The 16,927-nt window shown below is 43.4% G+C and overlaps 2 protein-coding genes and 1 pseudogene across 4 annotated transcripts in view; 1 reads left to right on the forward strand and 2 right to left on the reverse strand.

Annotated features, from left to right (window-relative positions):
- LOC125446459 (zinc finger protein 271-like) overlaps positions 1–16,927 on the forward strand; it is a 130,561-nt gene that overhangs the window by 42,025 nt on the left and 71,609 nt on the right. The window lies entirely within an intron of this gene.
- The window catches only part of LOC125446402 (zinc finger protein 271-like), a 61,614-nt gene that overhangs the window by 23,282 nt on the left and 21,405 nt on the right, over positions 1–16,927 (reverse strand). The window contains exon 2 of one of the 3 annotated variants that reach the window (XR_009442941.1): positions 9,015–9,116. The exons of the other annotated variants lie outside the window; for them this stretch is intronic. The gene's annotated coding sequence lies outside the window, so the exon portion shown is untranslated. Of the gene's footprint in view, positions 1–9,014; positions 9,117–16,927 lie in introns of those variants that run through there. 3 annotated transcript variants of the gene reach the window in all.
- The window catches only part of LOC125453051 (zinc finger protein 271-like), a 78,291-nt pseudogene that overhangs the window by 9,746 nt on the left and 51,618 nt on the right, over positions 1–16,927 (reverse strand).

The raw sequence follows: 16,927 nt of genomic DNA on the forward strand, positions 1-16,927 counted from the left end.
ACTTTCAGGTTTACATGAGTATGGGATCAGGTTTGACAACAAATCAGAAAAGCAAGATGTGTGCCATTTCAAGGCAGTGATGACATGCGGTAGTGAAGCACAGGGACAGGGGAGGGAGGGACAAATGAGGCTGTGGCATGGGACTGATTCTAACTTGGATTGAGATGGAACAGATTGTACATACAGTATGAGTATTGTAGATGCCCTGTGAGTTGATATCTGACAGCCCAGACCCTGAACCCGCAGAAATAATTTCAACATTCAGCTCCTCTCATTCCTCAATCAGGATGGACTGATCTGTTGCCTTCTTAAGATGTCCCTATCCATTTGTCTTTCTCAGAATGTCTTAGTTTGTTCACCTTTCCCAGGATGTCTCTGTCTATTCTCCTTTGAGGATGCTGAATGCTTTTCATCTGTCCTGGGATGTCTCAGTACATTCACCTCTCCCAGGATGTCTATCCATTCACCTCTCCTGGCCTGTCCCAGCTTAGAACCTGTTTGAAATATCGTTAAGCATGCAGTACACTGTTGCCATTCTCTCTCTCTGGCGGACTTTCATTCTCATTCTCTCTCCTACAACTCAACCTCTCATCTACCAGACTGCAGTAAAGTCTGAGTCATTAAATAGGCTTAATGCTAATCTGTGGAGAATTTTCCACCTACAACGATCAAAATAGATGTTGGACGGCCAGAATGAAGTCAGCCATGGTGAAAGTTTCAATCATTCATCAAGCTCCCCTTCCACTGACTTCATTAGACGCTTGACTCCAAATTTTTATTCAATTCAAATTCTGCCATCTGGTATGGCATGATTCAAATCCAGGTCCCCAGAACATTACCTGGTTCTCTGGATTAACATTCCAGCAATAATACCATCACCTCCCCTAAAGATCATAAGATCTTCTAACACACATGATTCACATGTTGTACAATTGTGAATACAAGGAAAGGTACATGGAAGAGAAATCCTTCAAGTGTGAGATGTGCAACTGAGCCCTCACACATTCAATATTTGTGAGTCAAGATATTGGGAACTGCAGATGCTGGAGAATCCCAAATAACAAAGTGTGAAGCTGGACGAACACATCAGGCCAAGCAGCTTCTCAGGAGCACAAAAGCTGACGTTTCGGGCCTGGACCCTTCATCAGATGAAGGGTCTAGGCCTGATACATCAGCTTTTGTGCTCCTGAGATGCTGCTTGGCCTGCGTGTTCATCCAGCTTCACATTTTGTTATCTTATATTTGTGAGTCACTGTTGCATCCAAACCAGGGTGAAGCCATTTGAGTGTCATGCTTGCAAGAAAGGCTTTAGACAATCATCCGGGTTTGTTGAATCACCAGTCACAAAGGGGAGAAACTATTCACATGCAAATTGTGCAGCATATCAATCTCATATTTACTGCAACTTCAAACAATCACATTCACACTTGGGAGAAACCATTGATGTAAAAAGTGTACAACAATCAGTTTCAAATATCTTGACTGTCTGGGTATACCAACACATACACAGGTGAGAAGCAGTTCACATTTGAGGTGTGCAGCAAGTTCTTTCGAAATTCATGTTACCTCTATGAACCCTAATGTTTGTATTGTGCAACAAATCGTTCATGGTTATTGTGCCTCCACATATACCAATGCATTCTCACTGGTGAGAAACTGGTCAAATGTGTTACTAAGCCTTCACACATCTCAAGACTCTTCTGATCATCAGAAAATTAACACAGTTAAAACCTTAAAATGTTAGGTTTGTGACATGATTTCCACACTAATTTCCACCCTCTTTACACACTAAAGGATTAATATGGGAGAAACCATTCAAGGTGCGTCCTTACTGCAGATGCATATTAAAACAGTCCTCAATCCTTCATGACCATCAACGCATTCGCACAGGGGAAAACCACTTAAGAGTGATGTGTGAGAAAAGTCCTAAGACCATAAGACGTAGGAGCAGAAGCAGGCTATTTGGCCCATTGAGTCCACTTCATCATTCGGTAAAGATCACCTTCGTGGCTCATCTGATAATTCTCAACTCCTTTTTCGTGCCTTTTCCCTCTAAATCTTGATTTCCTTACTGACTAAAAATCTGTCTATATGGCCGTAAGATATGGGAGCAGAATTAGTCCATTTGGCCCATCAATCCTGATTTTCCATTTGATCATGGCTGATATGTTTCTCAACTCATTCTCCTGCCTTCTCCCCTTAATCTTTCAGCCCCTTAGTAATCAAGTATCTATATGTGTCTTAAAGACACTCAATGACTTGACCAGCCTGTGAGAGAAAAAACATCCTTCTCATCTTAAACTGGCAATTCTTTCCTCTGAGATTATGTCCTCTGGTCTAAACTTACCAACAAGGGAAAACAACCTCACAGTATCTACCTTGTCAATCCCCTTAAAAATATTTTAAGATTTTATGAGGTTTCCTCTTCTTCTACTAAACGCCAATGGGTACAAGCCCAACCTACTTAACCTCTCCTTATAAAAATTCCTTCTACAGCTGGAAATGACCTTGTGAACCTTCTCTCATGTACCTCCAATGCCAGTATACCCTTAGAGAAGGGGACTAGAACTTCCACAATATTCCAGCTGTGATCTGACCAGTGCCTTGTATCACAACACCTCCCTACATTTATAATCATTCCATTTGAAATAAAGACCACAGAATTTGGATGCTAGCTGTGTTTCATGCCCAAGGATGTCCAAATCTCTATATTGTGTTTCTCCATTTAAAAAATGTTCAGCCTTCTATTCTTCTTGAGAAAGTGTATAACTTCTCCTTTTTCCACATTATATTCCCATCTGTAAGGTTTTTGCCCACTGAATAGGTCCATCCATCTGCATCTGTAGACTTCTTGTGTCATCCTCAATACTTGCCTTTCCACCAATTTTGTGTCATCTGCAAACTTGTCAACTTACTTCCATTATCTAAGTCATTAATACATAGTGTAAATCATTGTGTCCCCAGCACTGATTACAGTAGCACTCCACTAGTTAAAGGTTACCATCCCAACTCTCTGTCTTCTTCTAGTTAGCAAATCCTCAGTCCATGCTAATACACTACTCCAAACACCATGGGCTCTAATTAATAGCCTTATGTGTGGTACTTAGATTTAGATTTTACAGTCGCATGTACTCAAGTTCAGAAATACAGGAGTACAGTGAAAAATGCTTAATATCATCACATGTGCCTTTATCTTAGATACAAAGGTACCGAGGTACACAAAACTTTGGTGCAAAGTATTAAGAAAAACAAAGTTAAAAAATTAAGTTTTACCTTCACAGACCCACCCACACACAGAGATAGCGCTAAGAGACCGCTACAAGCTGCTGAGAGACCAGGCTGAGAAAACACCATGAGCTGGTGAGAGACTGGGTCAAGTCACCACTGGTCTGAGAGACCATCATGGACCACTGAGAGACCATGCCAGGCCGAGACACCCCTATTTGCCACCGAGACACTACTAGGGGCCCCTTGCTGGGTCTGCGCTGTGGCTGGGAGTGAAGAAAGAACACACCAAAAGAGAAACAGGGAAAAAAAGAGAAAAAAACAGATGGAGCCGATAAGCTCCGGCTGAAGCGTCCAGCTCCGCCACCATCTTGACGTGTTGGATACCTTGTGGATATCCAATATATTGCATCTACTTATTCCTTTTTATCTACCCTGCTGTTACCTCAATGAATGGCATGATTTCCCCTTCATGGAGACATTCTGACACTGTTTGATTAAGCTTGCAGCTCTAAATGCTCTCCTGTTATATCCTTTATGAGCACCTGGGGGTGAAACTGAAAAGCAGCAGCAAAAAAGTAATAATCTCCAGACTACTATCTAAGCCACCAGGTAACTGGTACAAGGCCAGTCAGATTAAAGATGTAAATGCATGGCTCAAAGATTGGTGTGGTAGAAATGGTTTTTATCATTTATATAAATGATTTGGATGTGAATATAGTAAGAAATGGTTAGTAAGTTTGCAGATGACACCAATTTGGTGGTGTAGGTGTCAGTGAAGAACATTATCTCAGTGTACAATGGAACCTTGATCAGATGGGTCCATGGGCCAAGGAGTAGCAGATGGATTTCTAATTAGATAACTGTTAGTTGCTGCATTTTGGGAAGGCAGATCAGGGTAGGACTTAATGGTAGGGTCCTGGAGAGAGTTGCCAAACAAAGAGACCTTGAGGTACAAGTTCATAGTTGCTTGAAGGTGGAGTCAGAGGTAGACAGGATAGTAAAGAAGAAGGGTCTAGGCCCGAAATGTCAGCCTTCCTGCTACTCTGATGCTGCTTGGCTTGCTGTGTTTATCCAGCTGTACCCCTTGTTATCTGTAGCAAAGGTATTTTGTACACTTACCTTTATCGGTCAGTGCATTGAGTATAGGATTTTGGAGGTCATGTTGTGGCTGTATAGGACATCATTTAGACCACTTTAGGAATACTGCATTCAATTCTGGTCTCCCTACTATAGGAAAGATGTTGTGAAACTTGTCAGCGTGCAGAAATGATTTACAAGAATATTGCCAGGGTTGGAGGGTTTGAGCTATTGGGGGGCTGAATATTCTGGGTTATTTTCCCTGGAGCGTTGCAGACTGAGGGTTGATCTTGTCAAGGTTTATAAAATCATGAGGGTATGGATAAGGTGAATAGCTGAAGTCTTTTCCCCAGGGTAGGGGAGTCGAAAACTAGAGGACATAGGTTCAAGGTGAGAGGGGAAAGATAATAAAATGGACGTAAGGGGAAACTTTTTCATGCAGAGGGTGGTGCTGCATGGAATGAGCTGTCAGACGAAGTAGTGGAGATGGGTAGAATTACAACATTTAAAAGGCTGGATGAGTAAATGAAAAGGAAGGGTTTAGAGCGATATGAGCCAAATGCCGGCAAGTGGGTCTAGATTAATTTAGAACATCTGGTCGTCATGGACAAATTGGACAAAAGGATCTGTTTCTGTGCTGTCCAACTCTACGACTCTGAATGTGTTCAAATTCTTGGAACATTAGCAACAGTACTGGATAAGGAGGGAGCTGTTCTGATGGGATAGACTGCACCTGAATCATGCTAGGAATCATGCTAGAGCTGTTCAAGGAAATCTCAACTGGAGTGGACAGAAGGGAATCAGTAGATATGTAGCATTTGAACTTGCAGAAGGAATTCAAAAAAGTACCTCACAAAAGGTGTTGTTGGACATAGTATATTGGCTTGGATAGACAATTGGCTGATGGGTGGGAAACAGTGAGTGGGGATAATGGGTTCTTTCTCATTTTGATGACGTGTAACTAGAGGGGTTCCACAGGGGGATAAATGCTGGGATTGCAATTGTTTACAATATATATTAATGATTTGGTGGAAGAAAGCAAAGGTACTATGGCCAAATTTGCAGATGACATAAAAATACCTTGAAAGGCAAGTTGTGAGCGGCTATAAATAGTTTGCAGAGAGACAGTGAGAGGTTATGTGGGCAAGAAGTTGGCAAATGCAATATAATGTGGGAAAATGTGAAGTTGTTCATTTTGGAAGGGAGAACAAAGGAACAAAGTATCATAAATGGACAAAAGTTGCAAGATAATGGACTTGGGGGTACTTGTGCATAAAACATAGAACGCTAGATAATATACATAGAACATACATAATCAGGGAGCTGAATGGAATGTTCAGTGATTAGAACGAGGTCAGTCAGGTAGACCTCACAGAACATGATTTCCCTGACTGGGGCTGCTAACCTGGTCCAATCAGGGAGCCCTGGCTGACAGATATAAACAGGGGTATCAGAGATGCTGTTTACTCTGAAAGCTGGTTCTGAGGGAGCTGGATCACTGTCAATGACTATGTGTACATAGATGGCGACTTGGTGATGGGATATTGGCTTCTATGGAGTTGTCCCAGTGACAATGAGAGAAAAGCACACTCCTGAAGAAATTCACTCACAACAGTCATCTTTGAGTTAAGGGTAAGTATTTCTGGCATCATAGTATTATTTGGAAAGCTTGACTCATTCAAACCTGCCATTGAACACTGGGTCCTGAACCTGCTGGTACATGTTCAGGCTTCTGTACCTTCTACCTGATGGAAGAGGTTGTAGGAGAGCATTACCAGGGTGCGATGGGTCTTTGATGATGTTGGCAGTCTTTCCGTGGCAGCAGGACTTGTAAATGGTGTCCATGGATGGACAGTTTGCTTCTGTGATGGTCTGGGCTATGTGCACCACCTAGTATACTTTCTTATGGTCCTGGCAGAGCAGTTGCCATACCAGGCTGTTATGTACCCAGACAGTGTGCTTTCAATGGTGCATCTGTAAAAGTTGGTGATGGTCTTTATGGACATGCCAAATTTCCAGAACCACCTGAGGAAGAAAAGGCATTGTTTTGGCTTCTTGACCGTCACGTCCATGTGGGTGTCGCCAGAAACCAAAACCTTTCAAGAGTTGATGGATTTAATGAAGGCATTTCACGATCCCAAGCATCTTCTAATTCTGAGACCCTATCAGTTTTACATGGCAATTCGAGAACCAGAGGAATCTGTATTGGGATTTTTGACAAAGTTAAGATGACTGGAAGAGTCATGTGACTTTGGTATAACCCTGAATGAGATGCTGTGAAATCGCTTTGTATGTGGGATTAATGATCTAAACATGCAAAGGCGTCTACTAGCTGAAAGCCAAATGGACTTCAAACAGGTGCTACAACTGACTTCATCATTGGAAAATGTGGCAAGTGGAGCTTATGAGTTACAGGGTATTCCGATAGAAGTGGACATTCTTGCCCGTCCAACTGAGCTTGGTGAACACCACTTGAGTGAATGCAATCACATAACTTCACTCAGGATACATCTTGAATGGAGGGACTGTAGGTTGGCCCAAAGCAGAACCCCAAAATAGAGCCAAGGCTCAACCAAACAGTTAAAATTTTCTTCAGGATCCGGGCCGACAGGCCATTGTAGTCGCTGTTGGTATGCAGACTAGAGACAGCAAAAGAGTCCCACTAGACTGAAATTGACTAAGAGAACTCCTAGGCCAGTATCTAGTAGAGTACACACCCTGGAAAGTCCAACTACATCTGATTTCAAACAGTTAAATTGCTTCGCAACATCAAACTCAGAACCAATCAAAATGAACATGTAGTTATACAGTCGCCCAGTTCTTCTAGAGGTCAATACCAGCACAGTCGTTTCAGTGATAGCAGAACTAGTCATTAACAGCATTCTCTCTGGACTCCAACCCTTACATTTGCGCGAGATCTTGGCTAGACTGAGAACCTATAATGGGGAAGCTTTACAGATTAAGCATACAGCTTCGCTTCAGGTCTCTTATGAGAAGCAGCTTGTTCAGTTCCAGTAATTGTAGTTAAAGGCTCAGGTCCAAGGTTGATGGGGTGAAAGTGGTTGAGAAAGATTCACCTAGATATGCCCAACATTTTAAAATTAGAAATAATGGGAACTGCAGATGCTGGAGAATCCAAGATGATACAATGTGAGGCTGGATGAACACAGCAGGCCAAGCAGCATCTCAGGAGCACAAAAGCTGGCATCCCTGGAAGAGGCTTCGCAGTGAGGTTAAAGTAGTATCAGAGATAATGGGAACTGCAGATGCTGGAGAATCCAAGATGATACAATGTGAGGCTGGATGAACACAGCAGGCCAAGCAGCATCTCAGGAGCACAAAATCTTTTGTGCTCCTGAGATGCTGCTTGGCCTGCTGTGTTCATCCAGCCTCACATTGTATCATTTTAAAATTAGAAAATGGCTGCATAAGTGAAGTCCTGATTAACTATCTGGAAGGTTTTCAGGAAATTCTAGGCAATAGCAAGGAAGCCAAGGCTACCTTGCATATTGACAAGGAAGCAATTTTGCGATTCTACAAGGCACCCCCACCCAATGACACTTGGATTATGTACAAAAGTAGAGGCAGAAATCAGAAGGATGGAACCTGGTGTGAAATGGGCACCACCAGTCATATCGATTGCGAAGCCCGATAGGTTGATTTGCTTTTGTGGGGATTTTAAACGAGTATTAAACTGCTTTTCACAGCTGGATAAATACCATATTCCTCACGTTGGCTGAGGGGCTGTCCTTCACAAAGCTGGACATGAGCCATGCATATTTGCAGTTGCAGTTAGATGAGGATTCCCAGAGTATGCTACAATTAATACTCGTAAGAATTTGTACCATTATACGAGACTGTCATTTGGTGTATCACCAGCCTGTGCAAGTTTTCAACAGATGACAGAGAACATTTTACAAGGTGTATCCCAGGTCACTATTTATCCAGATGATGTGCTAATAACCGGAAAGACCAATAAGGAGCACTTATAGAAGTTAGACACAGTCCTCAGATGTTTCCACCAGACAGGTGTACACCTTGGAAGGGAAAGTTAAGTGTCCCAGACATGTCAAGTGACCCATTTGGGCTACAGAGTTGACAACACTGGGTTACACCCATTGGAAGATAAAATGACAGCAATCAAAGGTGTCCTGCCTCCCACATTTGTACCAGAGCTTAGGCCTTTCCTTGGGCTGGTGAATTATTAGAGAAAATTCATACACAACCTGGCCTCCATCCTGGCACCTTTCAATCAACTCTTTTTTTAAAAAAGATCAACCTTGGAAATGGTCGCATAGAAAAGCCATAGGTTTCAGGGAAGTGAAGAAACAGCTATCATCCTTTAAGGTGTTGGCACACTACAGTCCCAAGTGAGACATGTGATGCATCCCTGTACAGCAGCAGGGTAGCATTAGCTCATAGCTGGCCCAATGAAGAGGAATGCCTAATAGCATATGGATCTGGAACTTTGGCAAATGCAAAACTTAAATACGCTCAGATAGAGAAGGAAGGTTTGCTGGTCGTATTTGGAATCAGGAAGCTCTACCAATACCTTTACAAATGTAAATTTGTGTATAGGATAGGCTAAAGGTCTAAAATTGTTGAAGTTACTCAACACTTGCATGATCTTGAATATGTCCTGTGATGGGCAACTCTCATTCCTGTACATACCAAAGACAGCGCAATCTATACTTGTTTTTTCTGTACCGGCTGTTTATTACACTGTTTTGTTCCGCGTTGTTGGGCTTCATCTTGGACCAGGATCCTGAATGGTGCCAGGAACAAACCTAAGGCTCCAGATCGAGGGTTCCCTGAGGGTAGAACAGTGTGAAGCTTATTGCTTTTTACCTCTTTCTTTTTCATTTGCATTATTACTTAATACACATTTATATTTAAGTAAATTCATGTTATCAAGTCTTCTCTTAACTACATTTAACCGAATCCAAAAAGAACCATTTGAATACATTTTGTGATCCAAGATGTTTTTGGCGATGACGATGGGATTCGGGAAAATGTTTAAGAGAAGGGAAAAGCAACCTGATGCTCTGGATACCTTCTGCACTCCAGGGTGGAATGCAGCAGTCTCTGAATTTGGGTCTGTAGCTGATATGCCAGCACAATTAGTACCCCCAAAACAATGGGGAGTAGTTATAACTGGAAAAAGAGAGAACTGGAGGCTGGTTTTCTGTGCTGTACAAGTGCACTGAACGTTATTAGAAGTGTTAACTCCTCGTGGTCTGGTTTGTGTGCACCTTTGTTTACTGGTTGCTAAATGTTGTTATGTACCATTCATGTACCATTCCCTGAAGTTCGAGATGTGGGGATACTTTGAAGTTAGCTTGCATTTTGGGAATGTATGGGAATTTGAAAGTATGGCGACTTGAAAGAATGGTCTGTGCCTGTATCAGTGTGGAACATGTATAGTTAATATAATGGTTTCTTAAAAGGACATCAGCGGTTGTGTAAAGCAAAAATCTGCAACAAAATGTTGATTCAAAAATTTGGTTCATAAAGCTTCGGTAAATTTTAATTCTAGAAATTACCATGTTTGCAATTTCATTTTCTGGCCAGAGTGAACTCCCAAATACTGGTTAATACAAGTGAATCTTTAATTCTGGATGGTAAGATTGACTCGCTGTCAATGTCCTTTGGCGTAAAAATATCTAAGTGAGGGGAAATTGGGATGTTGAAAATGCATCTCTGTGGGCGAGGAGTTTTAAAAAGGAGAATTTCACAAAGGAGATGGGCTTTTCCTTTGCTAAAAGTTCAACACACTTATTTCCTCAGAGGAGGATGATGATGTAATTATGTACAAGACTTGGCCCCAACCCCTTTTTTTGAAACCGTATTAGATTAATACTAATTAACCCATTCTGTTTGATGTGGAATGGATGGAGGTCGTTTACTTTTAGAAATTGGAGACAATAAATGCTGACCCTGTTTGCAGACTTTCAACATCACAACACAGTGATGGATGAGGCACCCTCAAGCCATTCAGCAATTACACATTTCAGGGAAAGTACTACGTAAACACTAAATGTATTAAGTGTCTGGATTCTCAAAACCACTGAGCCTGGAAACACTTCTGCATATCATGACAAAAAACTATATTAAGATTCACATGCCCTGGTATTCTAAAACATTTAACTGGAATAGTTACCTGAAAATTTAAAGGGGTTCTGGGAAATGATAAAGTGCATGCACACAGTCTCAGTGGTTTCAATGCATTTGAGTTTGGCGGGTAAACAGAATATTGAATTTGGACAAACTTATAGAGATATATCAAACATCTAGAATTAGTTATAATGTAAATAAAAAAATGTGGGTCATTTTAAAGAAAGAACAAAGGAAGTATGTTTTGCCTGAATCAATCATAAATGTTTGATTTCTGTTTAAAATATTATCAGATTATGATCATGGACTGCAAATCTGTCCAGATCTCTGGAATTGGATAGGTGGCAATAGTTAAGTTGCAAAATTGGATGAGGCGCAGTAATTAAGGGTAGAGACCGGCAGCAGAAGACAGAAAAAATAGAGTAATGCATTGAAACAACAATTCAGGTTGAAATGCATTTTAATGAAAATGAAATTTAGATCAGGGCACCAAACTAATAGCTTTCTCTTGGTGATGTTTATGTCCTTGTCTGTCTTTTTAAGGAAGACTGAATTGGTGATCAAGCCACTACCCAAGACATCTAGACCATGCATGGAGAGATAAGTAAAACCTCACAGATCACTTGCTAAGATACAGGTGGGGAACATAGAACATAGAATCTCTACATTTTATAACGGGATAAAGAAGACCTTAAGATCCATGGGTCTCCAGGAGGTCATCTGCACAGTAGCCCTAACCCAATGTATCCCCCCTCCACTCCTAATCCCTTCTGTGATACTAAACTTGTGTTGTCACTGCTTAGGGCAGAGATCCCTCTTCAGTTGACAACAGAATCTAATGGAGAGTAAGTTGTGTGTCACCACCACGCCTTTTTAACCTGGATGCGTCAAGTTAACAATGAGGGGTCTTTGTCCACCTATCTCTTAACATTAGAAAAAAGGAGTAGGCCTTTTGGCCCCTTGAGCCTGTGGTGCCAGCTGACTAACTCACTTGGGAGTGAGGGATAACCATTAGAAAAGGAAACACTTGCGCATCTGGGCCATGTTCTCTTCAATGAAGAGAAGGTTGAGAGAAGATTTGATAACAGTAATCAAAGTTATGAGGGGTGTGAAGAGGGAGAAACTGTTCGCATTGGTGGAAGGATTGTGAACCAGAGGCCACATATCTTAGGTGAGTGGCAAAAGAAGCGACAGTAGACACTGGCAAGGCCACAGTTGGAATATTGCATACAATTTTGGTCGCGCTTCCATAGAAAGAGTATTGTTAAATTTGAGAGGGTGCAGAAAATATTTACAAGGATTTTGCCAGGGCTGGAGGGTTTTGGTTAAAGGCTGTGGCTGAATAGACTGGGGCTTTTAAGCCTGGAGCATTAGGGGTTGAGGGTTGACCTTATAGAGGTGTATAAAATCATGATGGGCATGAATAGGATGACCAGCCAAAATCATTTTCCGGATCGGGGGGAGGGGGTAGATGGGGGTGGGAGGGTGTTGGTGGTAACAAACCTAGAGGGCATAGGTTTAACGTGAGAAGGGAAAGATTTAAAAGGACCTAAGGGGCAACATTTTTATGCACAGGGTTGTGCATATAAGGAACAAGCTGCCAGAGGAAGTAGTGGAGGCAGATACAATTACAACATTTAAAAGGCACCTGGACGGGTAAATGAATAGGATGGGTTTAGAGGGATACGGGCCCAATGCTGGCAAAAGAGCTCGGTCAGATTGGGATGTCTGTTCGGCGCGGACAAGTGGGACTAAATGGGCTGTTTCCATGCTGTATGACTGTCTAAGATGGCAAAATTGCAAGGAGCTGAGGGATCTAGGTGTTTGAGTGAATGAGTCCCATACAATTAGTATGCAGGGACAGCACATAATTAAGAAGGTTATTGAAATGTCATCTCGTATTACAAGAGAAATTAAACACAAAAGTAAGCATGTTATACAGGTCATTGGCAAAACTGCATATTGAGCAACATGTCCAGTTTTTGTCTCTTTCTTCAAGGAATTACGTAAATGCATTAGAGACAGTTCAGAGAAGGTTTGCTAGATTGATATAGTATCAGAGATAATGGGAACTGCAGATGCTGGAGATTCCAAGATAATAAAATGTGAGGCTGGATGAACACAGCAGGCCAAGCAGCATCTCAGGAGCACAAAAGCTGACGTTTCGGGCCTAGACCCTTCATCAGAGAGGGGGATGGGGGGAGGGAACTGGAATAAATAGGGAGAGAGGGGGAGGCGGACCGAAGATGGAGAGTAAAGAAGATAGGTGGAGAAGGTGTGGGTGGGGAGGTAGGGAGGGGATAGGTCAGTCCAGGGAAGACGGACAGGTCAAGGAGGTGGGATGAGGTTAGTAGGTAGCTGGGGGTGCGGCTTGGGGTGGGAGGAAGGGATGGGTGAGAGGAAGAACCGGTTAGGGAGGCAGAGACAGGTTGGACTGGTTTTGGGATGCAGTGGGTGGGGGGGAAGAGCTGGGCTGGTTGTGTGGTGCAGTGGGGGGAGGGGATGAACTGGGCTGGTTTAGGGATGCAGTGGGGGAAGGGGAGATTTTGAAACTGGTGAAGTCCACATTGATACCATATGGCTGCAGGGTTCCCAGGCGGAATATGAGTTGCTGTTCCTGCAACCTTCGGGTGGCATCATTGTGGCAGTGCAGGAGGCCCATGATGGACATGTCATCAAGAGAATGGGAGGGGGAGTGGAAATGGTTTGCGACTGGGAGGTGCAGTTGTTTGTTGCGAACTGAGCGGAGGTGTTCTGCAAAGCGGTCCCCAAGCCTCCGCTTGGTTTCCCCAATGTAGAGAAAGCCGCACCGGGTACAGTGGATGCAGTATACCACATTGGCAGATGTGCAGGTGAACCTCTGCTTAATGTGGAATGTCATCTTGGGGCCTGGGATGGGGGTGAGGGAGGAGGTGTGGGGACAAGTGTAGCATTTCCTGCGGTTGCAGGGGAAGGTGCCGGGTGTGGTGGGGTTGGAGGGCAGTGTGGAGCGAACAAGGGAGTCACGGAGAGAGTGGTCTCTCCGGAAAGCAGACAGGGGTGGGGATGGAAAAATGTCTTGGGTGGTGGGGTCGGATTGTAAATGGCGGAAGTGTCGGAGGATAATGCGTTGTATCCGGAGGTTGGTAGGGTGGTGTGTGAGAACGAGGGGGATCCTCTTGGGGCGGTTGTGGCGGGGGCGGGGTGTGAGGGATGTGTCGCGGGAAATGCGGGAGACGCGGTCAAGGGCGTCTCCCGCATTTCCCGCGACACATCCCTCACACCCCGCCCCCGCCACAACCGCCCCAAGAGGATCCCCCTCGTTCTCACACACCACCCTACCAACCTCCGGATACAACGCATTATCCTCCGACACTTCCGCCATTTACAATCCGACCCCACCACCCAAGACATTTTTCCATCCCCACCCCTGTCTGCTTTCCGGAGAGACCACTCTCTCCGTGACTCCCTTGTTCGCTCCACACTGCCCTCCAACCCCACCACACCCGGCACCTTCCCCTGCAACCGCAGGAAATGCTACACTTGTCCCCACACCTCCTCCCTCACCCCCATCCCAGGCCCCAAGATGACATTCCACATTAAGCAGAGGTTCACCTGCACATCTGCCAATGTGGTATACTGCATCCACTGTACCCGGTGCGGCTTTCTCTACATTGGGGAAACCAAGCGGAGGCTTGGGGACCGCTTTGCAGAACACCTCCGCTCAGTTCGCAACAAACAACTGCACCTCCCAGTCGCAAACCATTTCCACTCCCCCTCCCATTCTCTTGATGACATGTCCATCATGGGCCTCCTGCACTGCCACAATGATGCCACCCGAAGGTTGCAGGAACAGCAACTCATATTCCGCCTGGGAACCCTGCAGCCATATGGTATCAATGTGGACTTCACCAGTTTCAAAATCTCCCCTTCCCCCACTGCATCCCTAAACCAGCCCAGTTCATCCCCTCCCCCCACTGCACCACACAACCAGCCCAGCTCTTCCCCCCCACCCACTGCATCCCAAAACCAGTCCAACCTGTCTCTGCCTCCCTAACCGGTTCTTCCTCTCACCCATCCCTTCCTCCCACCCCAAGCCGCACCCCCAGCTACCTACTAACCTCATCCCACCTCCTTGACCTGTCCGTCTTCCCTGGACTGACCTATCCCCTCCCTACCTCCCCACCCACACCTTCTCCACCTATCTTCTTTACTCTCCATCTTCGGTCCGCCTCCCCCTCTCTCCCTATTTATTCCAGTTCCCTCCCCCCATCCCCCTCTCTGATGAAGGGTCTAGGCCCGAAACGTCAGCTTTTGTGCTCCTGAGATGCTGCTTGGCCTGCTGTGTTCATCCAGCCTCACATTTTATTATCTTGCTAGATTGATACCCAGAATGAGCAAATTGTCTTACGGGGATAGGTTGCACAGGTTAGGTTTGTTTACACTGGAGTTTAGAAGAGTGGGAGGTGACTTGGTTGAAGTTTATAAGACCCTGAACAGTCTTGACAAAATTGAAAAATTGTTTATCTTTTGTGGTGAATATAAAACTTAGGGAACAGTGTTTTAAAATTAGTGGTCAGTCTTTCAAGACAGATGTAAAAAGACTTTCTTCTTTCCAAAGTCTTGTGCAACCTTGGATCCCCTATGTCAGAAGACAGTAGAAGCATAGTCCTTGAATGTTGTTAAGGCAGAAGTAGATCGATTTTTGATAGGCAAGGGAATGAAAGATTATTGGTTATAAGGCTAACTAGGAATATGGAGCATCTGACATGAGCAAATCAACCATGATCTATTGAATGGGTTCAAGGGGCCAAACAGCCAATTTCTGCTTCTGACTAATATCTTTGTTTGTCCAACTTTATCAAATATCACTTGTGCAAGAAATTGGGATATTTCCAAAAGATGTGCAGAAATCAGAAATGTTTTCAAACAAAACAAGTAATTCTGGACAAAGTCATCAATATAGTACATCAAACATCATTGGAAGAAATTCCTGACTTCCAAGATTCTAAAATTAGAACATAATCTTGATATACTAAGATGCTTTCTTTCGAGGAAACAATGCAGGCACTCCAAGTAAAAATAAGAGACCTAACTGAGGCAGATACAGTTACAAACTTTAAAAGACATTTGGACAGGTACATGAATACGAAAGATTTAGAAGGATATGGACCAAATCCAGGCAAATGGAACTAGTTTAATTTGGGAAATGTGGTCAGCATGGACAAGTTGGACCAAAGGGTCTATTTCTGGCCTGTATGACTCTGAGTCTATCTGAGCCAGATATGACAGCTCAGTTATGTCATAATACCTGACTCAATTCAAACTCGGTACAAGGTTGAGTAGCACTATCTTATCTGACAAAACTCAATGATTGAAGAACAATATTAAAATGTACAGATCTAATGTTACATGGTTCAGATGGGACATACCCAAAGGTTAAAGAGACATTCTAAGTATTATTACAACATAAAGATTATCAGTTTTCTGAAAATGTATGTATCACTTACATTCAACAAAGCTCACTTCTGACCAAGAAAAGTGTTCCTCTCAACATCTTGAAGTAAAATCTCAATCAAGTTAAGGGGTTCTGGTTGTTTGTCTGACAAAGACAAGAATAAGATTCTTCTAGTCTACTTTTAAGAAGAATAAGCGTAAGATAAAAGCAAAGATCCATATAATGTATAGTTGAGCTCTGTCTGGGGAGCTGAGGCCCAGGATTTGCACATCCTGCACTATGTGGGAAATCCTAGATGCTCCTGGTGGTTCAAATGAACAGGCTACAGAAATTTAAACTTTGGGCTTTAGAGATTGAGTGACAGCGAAGAGCCCTAAAGTTCATTCATGAGGCTAAGAGGCTTGTGGATAGCATATTTCAGGATGTGGTTAACTAATGGATAAGCTAGCGCAGACAGAGAAGGAAAAGGGGGAATAGCCAGAGGTCCATGTTGGCACCAATGAGATAGGAAGAAAGAGAAATGAGATCCTGAAAGCAGACTTCAGGGAGTTAGGCAAGAAATTGAAAAGCAGCACTTTAAAGGTAGTAAACTCTGGATCTGTCTTGGTGATACCCAATAGCAAGAATGGAAATAGGACAGAGTAGATCAATGCATAACTGGAGAGATGGTGTGGGATGAAGGGTTTCAGCACCATTTCTGGGGAGGTGTGACCTATACAGGATGGGTAAGTTGCGTCAAAAAAACAACAGGACCACCATTCTCATTTTGGAGGTTTACTAATGTTGTTGGAACAGGTTTAAACTAGATTCACAAGGGGGTTGGATCCTCACAAGTAGTTCAGATGGAAGAGAAGCTGAAATGGAATCAGAAGTTAAAACACAAGAATACAGGGGAAATATAGGCTAGTTAAGAGAGAAGTGAGCTTAGCAAATGGATTATATATTTATGCACCAAGTCTGTGGATTAAGGCAAATGAGCTGAGAGCAGAGATAATCATGTGTAGCTACGATATCAATGTCATAACTGAGACTTGGATGACAGATGGGAAGGATTGGCAACCAGTTACAGGG

This window comes from Stegostoma tigrinum, chromosome 34 (genome assembly GCF_030684315.1).
Source record: "Stegostoma tigrinum isolate sSteTig4 chromosome 34, sSteTig4.hap1, whole genome shotgun sequence".
NCBI lineage: Eukaryota > Metazoa > Chordata > Chondrichthyes > Orectolobiformes > Stegostomatidae > Stegostoma > Stegostoma tigrinum.